We start from the raw sequence: 19,691 nt of genomic DNA on the forward strand, positions 1-19,691 counted from the left end.
ATTTCCCAACGTTTCGCGCGACTAACCTTTATTATTTTTACCAGGAAGTAACCACTTATAAAGGCCCAAAGGCCACTCGACGATAAGGATTAAATGAGTGCACGATGGTAACCGGGACAAAATTATAGTCCTCGTTAGTGGGTGTAATTGGATATAATTTGATTATTTACGAGGACGGCTCAACCAATACTTATTCCATTCTAGATGCGAACTTCTATCCATCGACGGTTATATATAAAAAGCTATCGGAGAGAATAGATTCGATGTTAAAAAAGGTATTTTCAGATACGCTATAGCTTGAAATTATGTGAAGTAAAACTTTATGCTAAACACTATGAATGCCTTTGCTATGGCAAGAGCTTGCAGTTGAGAATAAACCTCGTCGACAGATTTACTGATTTTATGTAAAATTACAGTCAGTACATCAGCTGTAGATCTCTTAGGGCGGAAACAATACGAGTTAAATGCATACAAAAATATACATTTATGCGTAAAGTCGGTTAAATTTGAACGTGTTTTTATCTATCTGACGATAGCTTAAACAGAAACGACTAAAGCTAGGGTGGTGTTTTGATTTCTAGCCGATGGAACGAAAGTCGTATTTTTTTTAAAACTTCGGAAATCATTACTCTCTATTAGTTACATTATAATAATCAATAAACCATTGCCTATAAAATAATAAATAGGAATTGTATATGAATTTTAAAAAATCATATTTAAGTGTGCTGCTAATCAATCTATGTATAAATGTGACTTTATTTGTCCGTCTGTGAAACTCTTATCTTTATTTGTTGCTTCCAGACTTGATACTTGATAATATATACGGGTGTGGACCTGTGCAACAAATTCGATTTGGTCCTCAGCTGGTACAAATAGATATCAAGGCGTCAAAATTATACAACAATTCGACTTAGCAGTCCTAAATCGACTTCAAATGATTTTCTACGCATGCACAAATGTACATTTATCCATTAATCCTGGTTTATTTTTATTGTTTTGATATCGATCTTTTGATACCTCGATTAGCAACAAATCACACCGAAACACCAGATGTTTTAGTTTCGATTCTAACTGATATCACTCATTTCATATGTTTAATTTTTTTCAATTACTACTGTTTATTTGGTAAAGTATAATCATCAATTGAGCATTGCATTTATATAAACTAAATACGAAATCTGCATTAATTAAATTTATTCAAGTGTATTTTACGAGCGGGCGATGCCGACTAGTTATCTAGTCGTTAATAAAATTTACACTTTTTTTTTCTGTAAATTAATTGCAGTCTATGCCTGACTTGTACATCAATTTTCTGTCCTGAAGGTTCGAAAGTAGTGTGAGTGTTCCTTCTTCATAGTTTCCGAAACAGCTGAGTCTGTCTTTTGCAAATTTCCAACAAAGGTAATTTATATATCAGGCAGTATTCTCCGATAGGTTCTGTACAGAAATGCATCCGATAAGTATCGAAAATCGAAAAAATCCGATATTGAAAAAAGTCTTTCTTCTCTTATATATATAAAGAAGAAGAATTCTTACAAGGGGAATATTTTACTTCACAGCGGGCAAGGGAATAATAAAATCTTAACAAATCATTTCTTCTTAAGAAAACAGACTCATTGTCATCTGGGGATATAGCTCAGTGATAGAGCATTCGACACAAGATCGAATGATATCTTGTTCAGGCCCGGATGTCCTTAACCATTTTATTTTAATTTCTTTCTTATTAATGAGTTCGAATTACGATAAAGGAAAAATCATTTCTTCGTCTGCATATTTTAAAACTAAACACTAATCAAAAGTGACTTTTCCAGGGAATTCATCGGCAAGCCTAAATATCAGCTGATGCCATATGTTAACAAACACGACAGAATTTGATTAATGATATTATCATGATTATTTTTTCATTTTTATCTATTTATTTATTATGGCCGAATTATTCCTCGTAATATATAATAATCAATAGAGGACTGGTTCTATAATAATGCATACGCAATCTGCTTAAATTAAAATCTCATGCTTAAGCGTATTGTCTGACCGGCTAGCGTCGCGCAGCCAGCTACTTATCCATATCTCTCTTGGCATCGTTTTTTTTTTTTTTTTTTTGTTAGAAGTGGTTATTTTTAGTTCGTGAAGAAGTTGACGATTGTTTAATTATACATTATTTTTAGATAATTCCAGTGATTAACGTCAGTTGAGTGTAAATCACCTTTGTTATTTATTTAGATGCGCAAAAGTGATTAATTATATCATTGAACGACGAGAAATAAAGGGCTGTGGGACATCCCCAAGGAACTTGTAGAAAATCTTATATATTTGTCTGCGATATGGGTTGATTGCATAAGTAGTGTGGATTTTACTCACGATTCTATCGCTAGTGTCTTTAGGGGGGTTAGATTATATAATATTGACAATTGTAATCAGAACAAATTGACCGCCATTGCAGTTTTTATTGCGAATTTTCTCTCCAGCTGATGAGCAAGATGCTGGAGTTGGTCGATTGATGCGGTGATACACAAATATAAGCGCCAGGAGGTTTTCCATAACCCAATTAGTGGTGTAACATTTTTGCTGATTTAAAAAAGAAAACACCCGTCTAAACGACTGCAAAAGTGAAAAAAATATAATGGACCGCTTGAATAATAAATAACGTTTGCAAGCAGACAATCAGCGTGAGTAAATGAGAGAGAAGAACCTAAATATTATAAATATGTGTTTTTCTTACACAATCCCGGGCATTTTTAAAATTAATATTTAACGGTAATTCTCATATTTACTGAGTTGATATGTGACAAATATCTTAAAAATTACTCTCTTCAAGTGCTCAGTTTTTTCACATTTTCTTTCATTATTCCAGTTTTCTGTATTGCTATTAGTTTTCATAAAACCAATTGCATACTTGCTTGCTAGCAATGCTTCAGACAAACTTCCTATTTCATTTATATATATATATATATGTATATATATGTATACATATATATATATATACATATATATATATATATATATATATAAGTTACACTGTTTGTGTGTGAGTATGTTTTCTATGGACTCCAAAACATTTGGGCCGGCTTTTTTTTTTTAATTTATCACAAATGTATTTTATGTGTCTGGATTGTTTTCTAGATTGGTTTGGTATTGGAATTTTTCTGATTATCGGAATCGGTAAAAAAAAAACAAAAAAAAAACGATTAAATAAGGAAAAGTCCAATTTCGATCAAAATTAACATCTTTATCCAACTTTACATGAAAGGTGCATTTGATAAATTTCATTAGTACACACGCAGAACGTGCCCGACGTATGAATCAACAAGAGGTTATTTAATAAGATAATGACGCATCTCTATTTAGAGCACAATTAAACCATGTTACTTGACTTTTGTATTTAAAACTTAAATTTAAATCATTATATAAAAAAAACACTTACAAAATAAACAGTAGATGCTCTACAGTACAATGTAGGCTGCAATATATAGTTGGCTACTGTATAATGGCGCATGAAGCACCCTCTTCCGATGCACTATGATGGATCCCCGACTAAAGCAGGCAATCAATTGATTTGATTGAAAAAAAATGTAAGAGTTCATCTATGGAAGTGTGGAGCATGCGTTGATCATCATTAAATCCCCAGCAAATCGCGAAATAAAAGATGCATGTCTGTCTGTCAGTTTTTCTGTTTGTGTGTTTGATTATTTCTAAAAAGCCAATAAATACATGGGGATTAAAAGCAGTGAAACAAGTGAAGTCAAAATATGACAACTTATGAGAGAAAAAAAACCGATTAAATAATGGCGTCGAATGTATATGTACATATCATTCCTACTTTTATATATTTAGACTGGGTTAGAATTACGGAGCAGTAAACTAGTTAGATTTTTATTAATAAGTATACCTAATTTTCATTTAGAAAGTGTAACCGTGTGTTATTTTGTAAGAGTGTTACAGGAAAACGGCCGTCCCCTTTCCATGTAAATAAGAGGAACTTTAGATAAGTGAAAATGAGATTAGGATAAGCCGAGGCCCGAACCTTGTAAACAAGGTTAAGAATTAGAATGTTAGAAATTAAGGTTAATGTTCATTCTGAATATTAAATATGTCAGGAAAAGAATGAACAATGAAAATTAAAAATATATTGTTAAAAAACTAGGTTAGGTTAACAAATAGATTAGGAAAGGATTCTTTGTTTGCAGAAGTGTGTTTTGGACAAACATGCATAGCCATGTGAATTAGTCACGTTTGAAAAACACACTTATGATGTCATAGACAAATGCCGATTCTCCATATAGTTCTATGGGTTCGAATTTCAATGTCAGATCAGACAGTCAGTCAGTCAGAGAGAGAGAGAGAGAGAGAGAGAGAGAGAGAGAGAGAGAGAGAGAGAGAGCTGAGAGTCAGTCAGTTGGCAGTCGATGGTCAACTGACCCTTTGGAAGTGAAGGGTAGACGATTAACTATGTAGATCCAAATTTCCTGACGTCACCAGAATCCGACCGGTCCAATGCATAAAGAATCATCATTGTGTTTTTGTAACTGTTGTCATGTGTCATCTTTAAACACCCAAAAGGTAATGTGTTAATCATTTGTAATGAACATTGTGTAACCCTTTGAGGATTATGTATCTCCCCTCCTCTGTGTTAAGAACTTGTATATATCTCCATTCAGTATCTTTATGAAGTCCCAAGCATCCCTGAACAGAACTGTATAAATTTCACTCACCTTCTCATCACTATTGTTATATCCGTCATATGTATTGTCCAATATGAATCGCCCATCATATTGTCTTCAATATGAAACCCCACAGCACGACAAGAGGAACATATATTTGGCAATCAAAATGTTTTAACAGTAATTCTAGTTTGTTTTTATTTTTGCACTTGTGTTTCAATTAATAACTGCGCTAAAATGTGTGCTTGTAGATGGCGCTAGTTACTGATTTATAAAAAGTAACGTCGGTGTGTATAATACGCTGATTTCCATTTTGTCTCCGATAGTTTGGAAAGAGACTTAATCACGCTGCGAATTATAATATATGAATCATTAAATGAACTTTTGGTTTAGATATCACATGCTTTGAAGGGGATTACAGAGATGATGACCACCAATGATTTATTTTTGAAAGTGAGAAGATGGTGGAATTAGCGACGTAAGAATGACGTCAAAATGAGATGCGAAAGGACATCTACGTTGACTAACTGATAGTTCACATGCTCCCAATGAGAGGTAGGTTTTGTTAATTCCGTGTGAATCGCTTTCCATTTTTAATCAAAAATATATTTGTATATTAAATCAAAATAAAATCTATACTTATTTAATCCATAAGGTCCCGTTGTATCTAGTTATTTTACTATTCAGTTGAAATGTTATGAAATGCGTAGAACTGGGTGATAATTCACAAACGGAAAAGAAAAAAAGTTAATCATTTTATTTTAGAAGCTAATTATTTACACTCCTATAAATAGGATACTGGATACATGTGATATATTTCAGCAATCAAGAGGCTATACTGTAAGCCTCTCTCACCCAGGTCAGCAGATGGCCTCTGACCTCATCGAAAATGAAATGGTCGTGATCGCCTTCTGCCGGGAGATCTTCACATAAATTCTCATCGTCTCAGTTTTTGTGTCGATTCCGGTGAAAATCAATTAGCTTTACATGAACGCCAGAAAAGGAAAACAGACTCAAAGAAAAAAATAAAGTTTTTACATATGTACATCGTTCAGTTTGATTACACCAAAAACATCAAGATTCTTCAAAATCTTATTCTTCGTTCTTTACGATGGCGATGGTGGCGACGACCGGGTAGTGGTGATATCTCTTTGTTAGGTCCTCACTCCCGGAGGTCTGGCTTAATCTTCTAAATTCGGCTTGGGTATTTTCTTAAATACTAAGTTAACGGGGTTGGTCGGGCAATCTGCCCAGCCAACCAGAACCCAACACGTCAAACGGGAAATACCCGAGTCTTTTGCGTTTGTGCATTTCAACAGGCCGTCCATAGTTTGCGAATCTTGGACCAAAACTAAATTTCTCTAACACTTAGGCCAACGAGTACAGGATTTCATTTCCACATTGTGCTGACATTTCCTGTCATTATTTTAAACAATACAATATCTGTCTGTTTTTATAAAGCACAATACATTCATCCCTTTTTATAGGTCACCTGGCACTGTCCTGGATTCAATCAACGTTTAACGGACAATCTCAGCATATTTATCCGGCCTTACTCAGGGTTTTATGGGATTTTAATCTCTTTAATGGGAAGCAGTATCGCTCCTCTAGACGGTCACGTCATATACATTCATAATAAAATGTACCCATTTTCATACGAAGTAAACAGACCACACAAAGACTTACTCGCTTACTATTGTACGGTTCATTTAAGTTCCTACATCTTCTAATTTTAGAAAATGTCACTATAATTTGTAAGAAAATTTCAACTAACCCCACAGAGAACTTGATGAATATAAGCCGATCAAAATAAACTGAACAGTACTATTATAGTACTATTATTTTATAGACTAAAACATTTAGTGTTCCAGTCATAGGACAATGGGACCTAGTAAAGCGGTTGTCACAGATTTTAATCAACTACCGTAATAAAAGATATGGTAATCAAGCCTACCAATTTTTATATATAACATCATTGTTTTCGTTTGTTATTATTTGTATTATGTAATGATTATTTATATATATATATGACCAGTTCATTTTATTACCCACGCGATTATGGCTTCAAGTATTATATAACATTTTCCTTTTTTTTCTGTCTCTAGGTTTTCGATCCTAAATCGTCAATCACCAAAACAAGGAAAAATACAAGTAAAATCAAAATATACTATTGTGACTCACAAATATCACGTGGCGGAAAATAAATCACGCAAACGACAATGGACTACCGCGGAAGATCAGTGAATAGTGGCAAGGGTCAGACAACTCTCGATTCGAAACCAATCGGCTAACGGCTTCGTATATACCTGTTTCTGAGAGAAATTTACAGAAAGGTGGGTACGTAAATCATATTTACTATTACATATATAATAAGTAGACCATATATATATATATATATATATTCCAAATTTCAAGATGTTGAGAATCTTACTATTTATTTGGTTAAGTGCGTTGATGTGTGCAATTTTTGACAGCACATGTTTCGTAGCGCAGAAGCAATCAAGTTTTTTAATCCCAATTCTTGAACTCTGCGTGTAAACTTATGTCAAGAAATAAACCTAAAGATGATCAACATTTTGAGATTTGAAATATAGATTTTTGTCAATTATTTTTGAATGGTCTTTATTTTAGAGCTTTATAAATGAAATGGAATTATATGAATAAAAGGTGAAATGTAAATGAATAAACACACACACAGATATATATATATGTATACATATATATATATTTATATATATATATATATTAACAAATGACTCATTTTTATTGCAAATTTGAGCTAGTATGATTCAAGTCCCTATATCAACTTTGTAAGATTTGTTTGAGATTTACTTCTACTTAAAGTCACAGACAGAAACTAGTTCCTCTCTGAGCCTAATAACTGATATTTTTTATATGAAGTATAAGTGTTTAACTGTACAGTAATTACTGAAGGACAGTAATTACTAGTGCATCTTTCTTGAGATTTTCTTTTTCACTGGATTGCAGGAGGAGAATTTATTTAGTCTGGTAGAGTATCCAGCTTAGAGGCAACATAATTTGGAGAAGGCACAAAATTCCCTGTATAACTCAGTGTATAGCTGCGTAGAGAGAATCGTATTTAGCCTTCAAATACTTAGTAATTTTTAATATTTGGTCCGGGTTATTCATCGACTGAAATATCATTATGTCCGTTTATCCTGGCAACCCTTTTTTATGACGTATCCTTAAACATTAGTGAATGATACTTAGTAGGTAATTCGGATTCATCTATGTTACACATATAGAGTACGAGTATATTTAAATAGTCATATATCTACACGAATGATAATAATTGTTGATTTTATTTTAATAGGTCGGTAAAGTTATATTCATATTCAATCCTGCACACCTCTTCTATAATATAAATCTCATTTGTCTGTTTAAATGTCTGCATGTATGTATGTATGTATGCATGTATGTATGTATGCTTATCTTAAACTTTCGACAGAGGCGACGGATTTTCACAAGATTGGTATCGTTTTAAGCTCGACCCTTTGGACAAGAAATATCGAAAAATTGGCTAAAACAATTATTTCTCCACCCTTTATACAGTGAGGGGGTCGCTTTTTTCCCCAATATTTTCGAAAGTCGCCGCCTCTTTCAATTGACTTGCCTTCATTTAAACATTCGTCACTTCCGGTTTGGCGATGGCCGCAACAGCAAAGACGTCACCATTTTTTCTATTCTTTTTCTCCTTCGCGACACTGGTTCGAGCCTGCCTAACACCACTGTTTTTTTTCAACACACACCTCCAAACACCCGGGCAACGCCGGGCACTAAGATAAAACACAATTTATCATATATTTGGTTGCTATGTAAGAATCGGTACATATAGTTCTATTTGTAGGTTGTTGTATGACTCCTTGTGTCTCATTTCGATTGATATGAAAAGACGTACACCTTGTCACACTACCAGGCATTTGAAGCATGAGAGTTGCTCTTCAGGCGGTACCCTTTATTTAGCATGCGACATGGCCTGTTCTAAAACGTGTAATGAGAAGTAGTGAGTGTTTCCAAACATTTCTATATTCCAAATGAAATAAAACTTTAATAGGTAGACTTTGGAGACATCAGTGACTCTTTTCAATATCCACTCATGATGGATACCATCAGTTAGATTATTGACACGAAAACAGAGAATGCAATGGGATGGAAATATAAATGAAAAAGCGGGTATTTAAAAAAAAATCTTTTATCTTACACATGTTTCAGCTATCTGATTCATTTGGATGATGTTTAGTGTTCGAATTAATTATAATAATCTGAGTTTTTCTTATGCAAAATAGTCATAAATATATTGTTTTTTTTTAACATTTATTTCTTAACATCGTCTCTTCTGTCTATGTGTCCTATGTATGTGAAAGTGCAATTGTGATCAATGGGCGTTAATTGATGTATTTTATTTTGCCCGCAATGTTCAGTATTCAATGATTTCATTCTGCTAAGCAAACATCTTGCATTCTCATAAAAAAATATCACCAATGGGCATGTGATCCAATACAGTTTATACATGTATAACTGAACCTTATCAATAAATCGAATAGACGCGAGAACGAGTAAATTTCCTGATTTGTTATTGGATGCACATCATAATTGCAATATGTGTGCACTCAGATAAGATAAAGGCAACTACCTGAATTAGTTCGAATAGTGTTACTAATGCCTTCAAATATATTGGATTATTAAGGTTATTAGACGGTTTTCTGTGTTCAAAATTATGAGGAGAGTAAGCGGTTCTACTCAAATAACAAAATAAAATTAACATTCTAAAAGAATATACGGTGGAGAAAGAAAAACAAGCAATTTCTAATTAACATACTCTTAACGGTTAAGAAGCTGCTCCCAGTATAGTCTAATTCAATTTACGAAACATGAGAAATAGTAACATTTGTCTATTTAATTACTTGTTGATACTAGACAACTTGATATGACCAGATGCTTCAGCAACATGTTGCATAATTAGTTATTGAAGGTTGTGATACAGCGTATTATCATTGATGTGAAATGTTAATTGTTTGCTTACTAATTATTATCAAGTAAGTATATTAAACTCTATATTAATTTAAACGGTACATAGTGTGATGAAACTTGTAATATATATATATATATATATATATATATATATATATATATATATACGAGGTGGATTCAATAAGTTTCCAGACTTTTTCGTATGGACACTTTTATTGATAGAACACACATAAAACTCTAAGCCGTTTCAGCGTAATCTCCTCCGGTTGCAATGCACTTATCGTACCGTTCTAACAATTGTTGGAAGGATCGATGGAAGTCCTCTTATGTGAGTGTGTCAATAACTCACGTCACAGCCTGTTTCAACTTTTCAATCATCTTATAACAACAGCCTCTAAGTTTTTCATTGATTTTAGGGAATAATCGAAAATTACAATGAGCAAAGTTTGGAATATAAGGAAGGTGATGTACTTTTTTGATTTTTGTCTTGATCCAATAATCTTTGATAAAGATGGTGCATCCTTGGGACAAACTTCGTGGAAATCTCCCGCACTTTCTATTCCTCGCGAATAATTGTGTGTACAGTTTCTACACTGAAGTCAACCTGTTCTCTTGTCTCTATGGATACATGACTGTCCTTATTCAAGAAATCCATTATTTGCCCAATCAACTGTGGTGTTCTGACCTCCTTGCTCCTTCCACACCTCTCATAATCCCTTACAGATTCTCTGCCTTTTTTAAATCTCTTTATGCCACTCAAAACTGATGCTCGGTTCATGCAAGGTGGTCCAAAACATTCTGAAGTATTCCATGTTTCCGTAGCCTTTTTCCCAAATTTAAATAGGAATTGTATTGCATATTGTTCTTCTACAGTATCACGTCCACTTTACATTTTTTTAATTCACCAGTTGTGACAATCAAGCTTTAGTTTTGTGTATTATCATTCTTACTATAGCTGTTTATTTGCACTTAGAATCATAACAATTGGCCAGTCATCTCAAAAGATGTATGGCCTAAACATACTGAATTTTCAAGAGTCTACGCCAATTTTAAAGGCCTATACAAAAAGCGTAGGCAAACTTTTTGGTGGCACCTTAAACGGATGAACGGTAAAAACGAAGAAGTAAATCATCTATGGCATCATAGCGGAGTGGATTAGGGCGCTGGACTGAAATACATAAGGTCCAAGGTTCGACTCCTACTAACAGTAAAGCTACGCTGATGAAGAGTAGGGCTCCGAAATACATGTGTCCGTAGATGACTGTTTTTTAATAATAAATAAATAAAAAATACGTCCGAATAAAAAATGGGCGACTTTCTAAGAAAAACACCGGTTCTCCGAGGCGGAGACATAAGCATTAATATCGTTTAAAAAAATCAAAACAAAAAACTACCTAGATAGATATGTATGTATGTATATATATATATATATATATATATATATAGTAATAGAAAATTACTTAGCAAGATCAAACAAGAAGATATAGACAAAAACTTAAGCCATACATATTTTCGTAATCTATGATCAATTTTAATTTTTGATGCACAGAGCAAGTCGTTAAACTACTAGAAATTATGAAGCAAATACGTGAACATCCTGAAATGAATGTATAGTGAAAACTGATTGAATTTATTAGGTTACTAATGGATTCCATGAACAAAGCTTATTTCTTAGAACTGCACGCCTGTGGAACTCTGTTCCGTCTGCCTGATTCCCACCTGACTACAACTTGGATGTCTTCAAGTCCAACGTTAACAAATTCCTAATGAACCGCCCCCTTAAGTAAACACTTCATCAAATCTCCACACTAATGGACTGTACTTGCAATAACCCTTATCCCTGAGTGGCTTCCGGGCTTTGATATGTGGTTACCACCGTGTAAAAAAAAATTGTATCTACTTAATACAATTTGGTACGATGTCTTTAATCAGTATCTGATACATGCAATTTTGAAAGTCTATTGGAGGGAAATTTCAAGCGAACATAACAAAGTGGTCAATGTTGATCGCTTATACTTGTACTGAAAATATTTTTGTAGAAGTTATTTAAAGTCGTTACAGGTATAAGAGGGATAATTCAAGTCTACATAAATATAATATAGTTCTTTGCCGTTGTAAATAACTGAATAGCAATAATTTCCTTTTCTCTAATTCACCAGTAAACAGTGCTGCAGTACTTATTCTGTGTGGTCTCTTGGTCTTACTGGATTCCACGGGCAAAAACATTAGCACGTCTGGTGGATTGTCAGCTTAGTTATATTACTAGACGCAACATCACGCGAATGCGCGGATGTAAATGCACGCCAAATGACGTAACCGGTAAAAGATACAATAAAAAAGAGAATGATCAACAGAGAGACGTGGAGCACGGAGCAAGATAACGTTCAAAATCTCGTGAGAGGCACAGAGAATATTTTAAGCATGTGGGTAACGTTACGACCGTAACCATAGGGAAATAAATGTAGCGGTACAAAAAAGAGCGAGTTGGAGTTATTTTCTTATTTTTTCCATTGGTTCCTGTGCGACAACGTTGTATTTGGAGGAGGTGAAACATGCCTCGTATAAGCTAGTATATATCTGCGTAATCCTTTCGTAATCTTATTTCCCTTAGTTCTGTTTTACCAACTGCACAAGGAAAGATGCCTTCAACTTGGTTTCTACTTCTTCCAACTTGATACATGTCACTATATTAGCTTTACCAATTACATTTTTTGTTGTGTATAGTTGTATGAATTGCATAGTCATTTCCATCAATTCCTTCTGGTATATTTTCCCATGGTTTCTTGTAAAACTAAATATTAAACTTTTTATAGACGACCATGTGAGCATGTTTAAAGTGCCAGGTTACCCAAGATTCGTATCTTTTTAATATAATCTCGGTATGGTGGCTTATTCAATATCTGGTATAGGTAATTTTGTAATTTGTATCCGAGGGAGAAAAGAATCAATTATAATGAACAGGCCGATATTGATCGTCTATATTTATACTGATAAGATTAGGAAAGAAGCTTAGATTATATAATTTGCTATTATTATATACATACATACATGAATACATACGTACATACATGATGATTGCAACGTCTTGTCGGACGAGTGCCACTCCCTCAGACATTTAAAATCCATGAGCCCAAATGTCTGAGGGAGTATCTATACAAATATGATGTTACAGAGTCTCAGCTTTGTACGACAGCTAAGTCTCTCTCTCGGTTCAAAATGTTGAGATCCAGCAACAAGCAAGAGCAAGATAGCCAGCAACAAATTAAACTGCAAATACATACATATATACATACATACATACATACATACATACATACATACACACATACATTATTCCGTCACAGGTGGAAGAAGTAATACAAGTTCAAGAAATATGGGTTTGAAGTAAAAGCCGATAGAGAAAAAGTAATCTTTTGGAGCAAAAATTTCCTCGGCAGCCCTGATGACATTCACTGGAAGGGACGCCTCGGGAGATTAGCAATACATTAACCCAGTCTCAAACGATGGCAAATAAACGCCTGCGATAGCTTACATTCTAGAACAGACTATAACCATAACCCAGCCCGATACAAAACACAGTCTGCAAAGAATGGCATAGACACTGCTGATTTCTTTATAGTATAAAGAAAACCTGCAAGGGCTGATGATTAAATCAGTAGTATGTTGAAAATTTTAAATAAGAAAATGCAATAAAACTGAAATGATAATTTTTAATGTTGTAGTGCCAAATGATGCATCTCAAACTTAAAAGCAATAGACAATACAAAAAAAAACTCTCAATATAAGATAATTCTATACTCGTCATTAAAACATAATTCCATCGTTAAAATGAACGAATATCACTAATATATGCAAAACAATTAACAACTAGTCTTGACTATGTTGTAATATTTCATAAACAAACTAGACGCTCGTAAAATACGCTTAAATATGATATTTTAATTTGCCCAGATTTCATATATAGTATTATAGAGTTTTGATTTCAAAAGTAAAAAATGTATTTGAGTACCATCAGCTAGAATCGAAACCGAAAGCAAAACTGTCGCATTCAAATCTGGTGACGTTACCACTGTACTAATGAGATATGCTTATTAACTGTCTAAAAATTAAAAATGAAAAATAATCTAAGATGCATGTACAAAATGTATAACAGTTTTTTCTACTTTGACCAATTTTGGACCCCTCAAAAACTATTTCAACCTGGCTAACGCCCTATAAAAGAACGGTCCATGAAAAAATCCAATCATTTGAGGCAGTACTATCGCTTAGCGACTTTTAGTTTCGGAAGACATAGAGTTTGAAAATATGGAGACAGACAGATGTATAGCCTTTTATATAATAGATTTAAGAAAACAATCGGTGATTTCTTGCATAAATAGAATGCAGCAAAATTCAACACATATACGAATTTCATATGTATAAGTGTTTAGCCTGATGATTTTATGCGGAAATAGAACAAACATTGATGTGTTGATTATTTGCCATTAATATATTTTCGTGCTACTGATATGTGGGTTGAGAACCAAATCTATACACCGAAGTATTATCATTTCCTGGACATATACACATGAACGATAGTTTAGTGTGTTGCGTTCTTTTTGATGAAAAATAGCTGGTGACCAACTCGGTAATGCATAGTTTTTTGTAAAAACAGCGTAATCATGCCTGCTGAGAAAATGTCTAATATAAAAATATAGATTACATTTCCGGCAGCTTGATGCCACACAGTAGGGTTTCAAGTCAGACATATAGCTCGTGTTTTTCTCCCCAAATTGAATATATGTGATATAAGGAAACTGTCTGTCCGGTGTGTTAGTGAATATATATATATATATATATATATATATATATATATATATATATATATATATATATATGTATAACTTTAGAATATAGATATTTGTCATTCATTAACGCCATATATATACATATATATATATATATATATATATATATATATATATATGACTACTTCATTTAATCCCATGAATTAACATACGAAAGTATTATTTTATGCGTGAACGTAAAGTATTTACTTTAACAATGCTCAATACATAGGTAGAGCTTTGTAGCAAGTTATAAAAATATATATGGCAATTAAGCTCGACAGAATATTCCGCGTTTCATCCACGTTAGGATTTGTCAGGCAAGCCTTACGAATCCTAGCGTGAATGGAACACGGAATATTCTGTGAAGCTTAATTGCCATATATATTTTTATAACTTACTATATATATATATATATATATATATATATATATATATATATACGTATATGTATATGTATATACGTATATGTATATGTATATATATATATACATATATATATATATACGTATTTGATATTCGATATATATATATATATATTCAATACCAAATGATTAGAAGATTTCTCATTAGCAACACATATGGTATATCATGATTTTTTTTTCTAATGAGATGATCAAATGCTGGCGCCGGATTCTGGCTTTTTGCTCTTATATCTGCGTCTTCTACGAATCACAAAGTTTTTTCTGAGATTTGGCGACTGTGTTCTGCGATGATAAACTGAAACCTTATTTGGAAAATCTGATTTTTATTTTGGCTTTTTGAATGCGTTACCTTGAGAAATGGAGATATAGGTCATCACAGATAAAATTATTATTTTTAGGCATGCATAATAATATTCAGCGCCGTATCTCTATTTTTGCACACTGAAATAGACACACAAAAATTAGAAAAAGTGGTTGTTTTCAATTGTTAGATACCTTGTATATATGTTTCGTAATGGGATGAAAATTGATAATATGTATTGTATTTGGATTATTATGCTCCTATCTTGCGTGTTATTTGCATAACATTTCGGCTGATGTAAATCCGATACAAATATTTGGTCCTAGTGCACTTATTAATCCGTGCTGAAATAATAACGTTATTATTTAAAAAGCCATTCTTAACATGGGGAGGGGAGGGTGTTTTGTAACTATTCTATACTTTAACCTTACAATTGAATTAAAAAACATATAATAAAACTTTAATTAGCTGTGGAAATATGATTTAAAAAATAGCGCGGACAAGTATGTGCACTAGCACCAAATATTCAGTAAAAGAATTAAAGCAACGACAAAACATTAAAATAACTTCCATAAAGAGACAGATAGCTAAAATTAAAGACCCCTGTAACATAAACCCAAATTATTCGTACCCAAAAAATAGCTGATGGCGAATATAATATTAGTTTCTTCTACAATTTCGCCTAACTTCTTCAGATGTGTCATCAGGTGTTCGCAAGGATGCGTGGCGTTACGGATAAAGTACTAAGTACTTCAATTATAATTGAATCAGCGGGACTTCTCAGCGAGATCGATATTAAGAATACAATTGGGAATTACTTCAACTAGTTCAGGGCAGACAAAAACAAAAAGCATGCTATCCCGTTGATTGAATAAATGGTTATGTTCGAAATTATGTGAAGATTCTCAAGTTCGATAGAAAGCTTCACGAGTTCAGCAGAAAGATTCCTGAATTCGACAGAAAGATTCCCGAGTTCAACAAAATGAATCCAGAGTTCCACAAGATACACCAGAAAAAGGCCGGAATTTACCTCCATCGAAACGTTGTGAAAATAAAATTTAATATGATAGCATTAGTCTTAATACTACAACTAAAAAAATAATATTAAATAACAGAATTAAAGCAATGATATTAAATGAAAATAAATCAAATAGAATAGACAATCGAGTTAACGATAGAAAATTCGGTTACAGAATTCTAAATAGTTGACATAAGAAAGTTAACGATGGCGAAAATAACATTACTTGGGTCTATAATTTCGTCTAACTTTTTCCTTGACCTAACATTCACTGGTAAATGTAACTGGAACCAATATATAGAAGACATTGCTATATCTGCTGCTAGTAGGTGAGCTACCAGTATCATATGTTTCTATAAAGCCATTATTAGCCCATTCATGGATCAATGTTTGCACATCAAAGGCAAATAAAGAGCCATAAATCTAATAGGTCCCACACTGTCTACCAAGCTGTAGTCTCTGTTCCATCGCCACAATGTTGCATCTTCGTGCTTGTTTTACGAATACTTTTAATGCATATACTGCAAAGAACTTACTGCACTATTTCTTCAATTGACCCGTCAGTCAACAAAGTTCAATCCATTCATTTAGAGTTACCCAGGTGCAAGCAAACTTTTTTTTTAATACTTTCTTTTTTCTCGGGATATTTGCCCTTTGAATCCCGTCCTTGTCCGGGTTCTAAAGTTAAAATGTAAAGCACACATTGCTGCCCAACTTCTAATTTAAATTACCCCACTACGTATGGTGCGTCATTCACGGTAGCCCTTTACTTCTCTGAGGACAGTGGCCTTATTTAAGTTGAATATAAAGAGAATGTGGTCAGCGCTTGAATAACATTTCTAAACATGTCATGTTAGTTCCATGAATCATTTCTGAAATCCCCCGTATTAAGCAAGATATTCAACAATAAATTATGAAATTTACATTTATAAAGTAAAATGTCACTTTTAAATGAATATTGATAGAATATTTCTAATTCTTTTTCGCAAGAAATCAAGGGTCATATAATTTTGCCGTAATGCTTCAAATTCTTCGTCGCCTATGAATTATTGATGTACAAATATAGTGTTTATAATGTTAGTCCGTAGAATATCAATGTTTACACAAATTACAATGTTCTTACGTATACTATAAAACCGACTTTGCCAGAAAAACGTGTTAATTCTTCTCGTAATTTCCTTGTTTCTATCACGAACGAGACTCGTGCTTTGCAGACAAATTGAGAGGATCTTCTCTCGTTCATTTGCCTATGTAAAACTAAACGGCATATTCAAGGAAGTTATGTTAATGAAACACGTAGATTACAATATGCCTGTCTTCAATCCCAGTGTCAAAAAACACGTGTAATGTCAATTTCTTATGTAATGAAATTTTCCTCATTCCATCCATCTTTTTCAAGCCCCTTATAGTATTATTCAACATCCAGCTAACATTTTCATTAGTCCTTAGCTTGATAGCAATTTGGATTTTATAAATAGTGATTAATTCGTATTATTATTATTATTATTATTATTATTATTATTATTATTATTATTATTATTATTATAATACTAGTAATAGTAGTAGTAGTAGTAATAATAATAATAATACTAGTAATAGTAGTAGTAATAATAATAATAACAATAACAATAACAATAACAATAATAATAATAATTATCGATGTTCTTTCCAATAAAGTTTACTGAAGAGTTTTTTTTTTTTACCAGCTATACAGTGTGACACATAGTTATTATTATATAAAAAACATTATCACTGTTACTATAATTTTTATTTTAGTTTTTTTTTTTTATTCTGGGTTTTATTGAGGTGGGATCCGCAGTTTGATTTCCCAACCATTTCTCTCGTACTCGTCCGATGTGAAGAAATAAAACAACATAGAAAATAATATAAGTAAAGTACAAGCAGCTGGAAATAGCAAACTAAAAAGCCAGATTGGTTGTTGAAAGGCTAATCCGTAAATTTGACATGGACCGAGGGGTCCGAAATGTGTAAGGAATGAACTGAAATAGCGTATCACAGCTAAATCTGTCAGGCTTAAACGTTAGAGTGACAGGATTGGGCAGTCTCGACGGAAAAAATATTCGAGAATAATATGGAACTTCTTTTTAATCAACTAGACGGAATTAAAACAGGAAAGGACGTTTTACCTGATCCTGAATAATATCCCGTATTCTGGAACTGAGTTAGGAAAAAGAAGTACAAGCTCAACATGATGCAGGATGAATCTAAGGTTATTTTTTTTATGAATGAAGGTATCCCTTTAAAAATTGCGATAAATGAACATATCAGTCACTGTTGAAAAGCTGGGGGTGAAGGTTAAATGGCTTTCAAATTTGAAAGCGCCTGAACCTGGAGAAATTCTGGTTTAAAAACTTTCTAGTTCTTCTCCGACTTCTTGCAGCAATATTGAATATCTGTTTGACAACATGTAGCTTCTCTGAGTTCCTGACAAAGTTCACCGCATTTGTATGATCATGAAAAGTTGGTTGGTTGGTTGGTTGGTTGCTTTTGTTTTACGGCATATCAACAATTTTTAGGTCATTTAATGCCGATCCAGTGATTTTGAAGAAAAAGATTTTAATAGAATTTTTTTTTTCAAAAAGTTTCTATTTAACCCATAGTTGGGACCCTAACAGGTAATATCACACTGGGTCAGAATGGACCTGGGAACAATGGCAATTAACGGGTGGCTCCACACTCCTCAAAGCCCACAAGCTGGGGCCTCACCATCAGATATAGTTTAAGGTCATATCCACGACCCCCCATTGAGGGACTTTTACTCTCTGCAGGGGGGCAGACGGTGTATTCTGATGCCCCACCGAAAGGGCGAGATCATGAAAAGTAAAATCAAAGCAGGTGAAGTGATAAACCACGTGCCTCTGCGTAATGTGAATACTTTTCACTAGCATATTGTCTGAAAGTGTCTATGGTCATTTGGACTAGAAGAATTTACTGTCTTAGAAACAGAAGGGCTGCTGCAAAAATCAGGTGGCACCTAAGATACGCTTCTTATCGATAAAATGATCATAAATAAAATGCAAATTAAGATCAAGCAGTTACATCATTGATTGGATTGATTACTAGAAGGAATTTGGCATCGTTCATAATTGATGGGTAGCCAAATACTTGGAAATTATCTGAATAGCCCCGACATCTATAAAAAAGAGCATCAGGAATTAGAAATCTAATTTAACTTAAGAAACATTGCGTTATACAAATGAACAAAAAAAACTAAACACATTTTATAGTGCGATAGTCTTTCGAATTTCCTTTTTGTCATCAGCGTGATATCGTTGGCAGTTGTTTTACGGAATATGAAAGTTGTTAAGAAATAGAGAATAGGCAAAGAGCTTCCTACCGTCAAACATCCACTATTCATGGATTAAATTAAAGTTGTTGTTTTTTTTAAGAATAAAAACCAGCTTGATACCCTAATTACTACAACCAGATTGTTTAGAAGTAATATAA

General features: G+C 33.2%; 1 protein-coding gene across 3 annotated transcripts in view; it reads left to right on the plus strand.

The window, feature by feature from the left end:
• The window catches only part of LOC145246703 (uncharacterized), a 379,705-nt gene that overhangs the window by 178,935 nt on the left and 181,079 nt on the right, over positions 1-19,691 (plus strand). For 2 of the 3 annotated variants that reach the window (XM_080108432.1, XM_080108434.1), the window contains exon 2: positions 6,767-6,998. The gene's annotated coding sequence lies outside the window, so the exon portion shown is untranslated. The remainder of the gene's footprint in view (positions 1-6,766; positions 6,999-19,691) is intronic. The other variant, XM_080108433.1, reaches the window with a different exon arrangement.

The sequence above is a fragment of the Euprymna scolopes genome, chromosome 24, assembly GCF_053919585.1.
Source record: "Euprymna scolopes isolate OS-2025 chromosome 24, ASM5391958v1, whole genome shotgun sequence".
NCBI lineage: Eukaryota > Metazoa > Mollusca > Cephalopoda > Sepiida > Sepiolidae > Euprymna > Euprymna scolopes.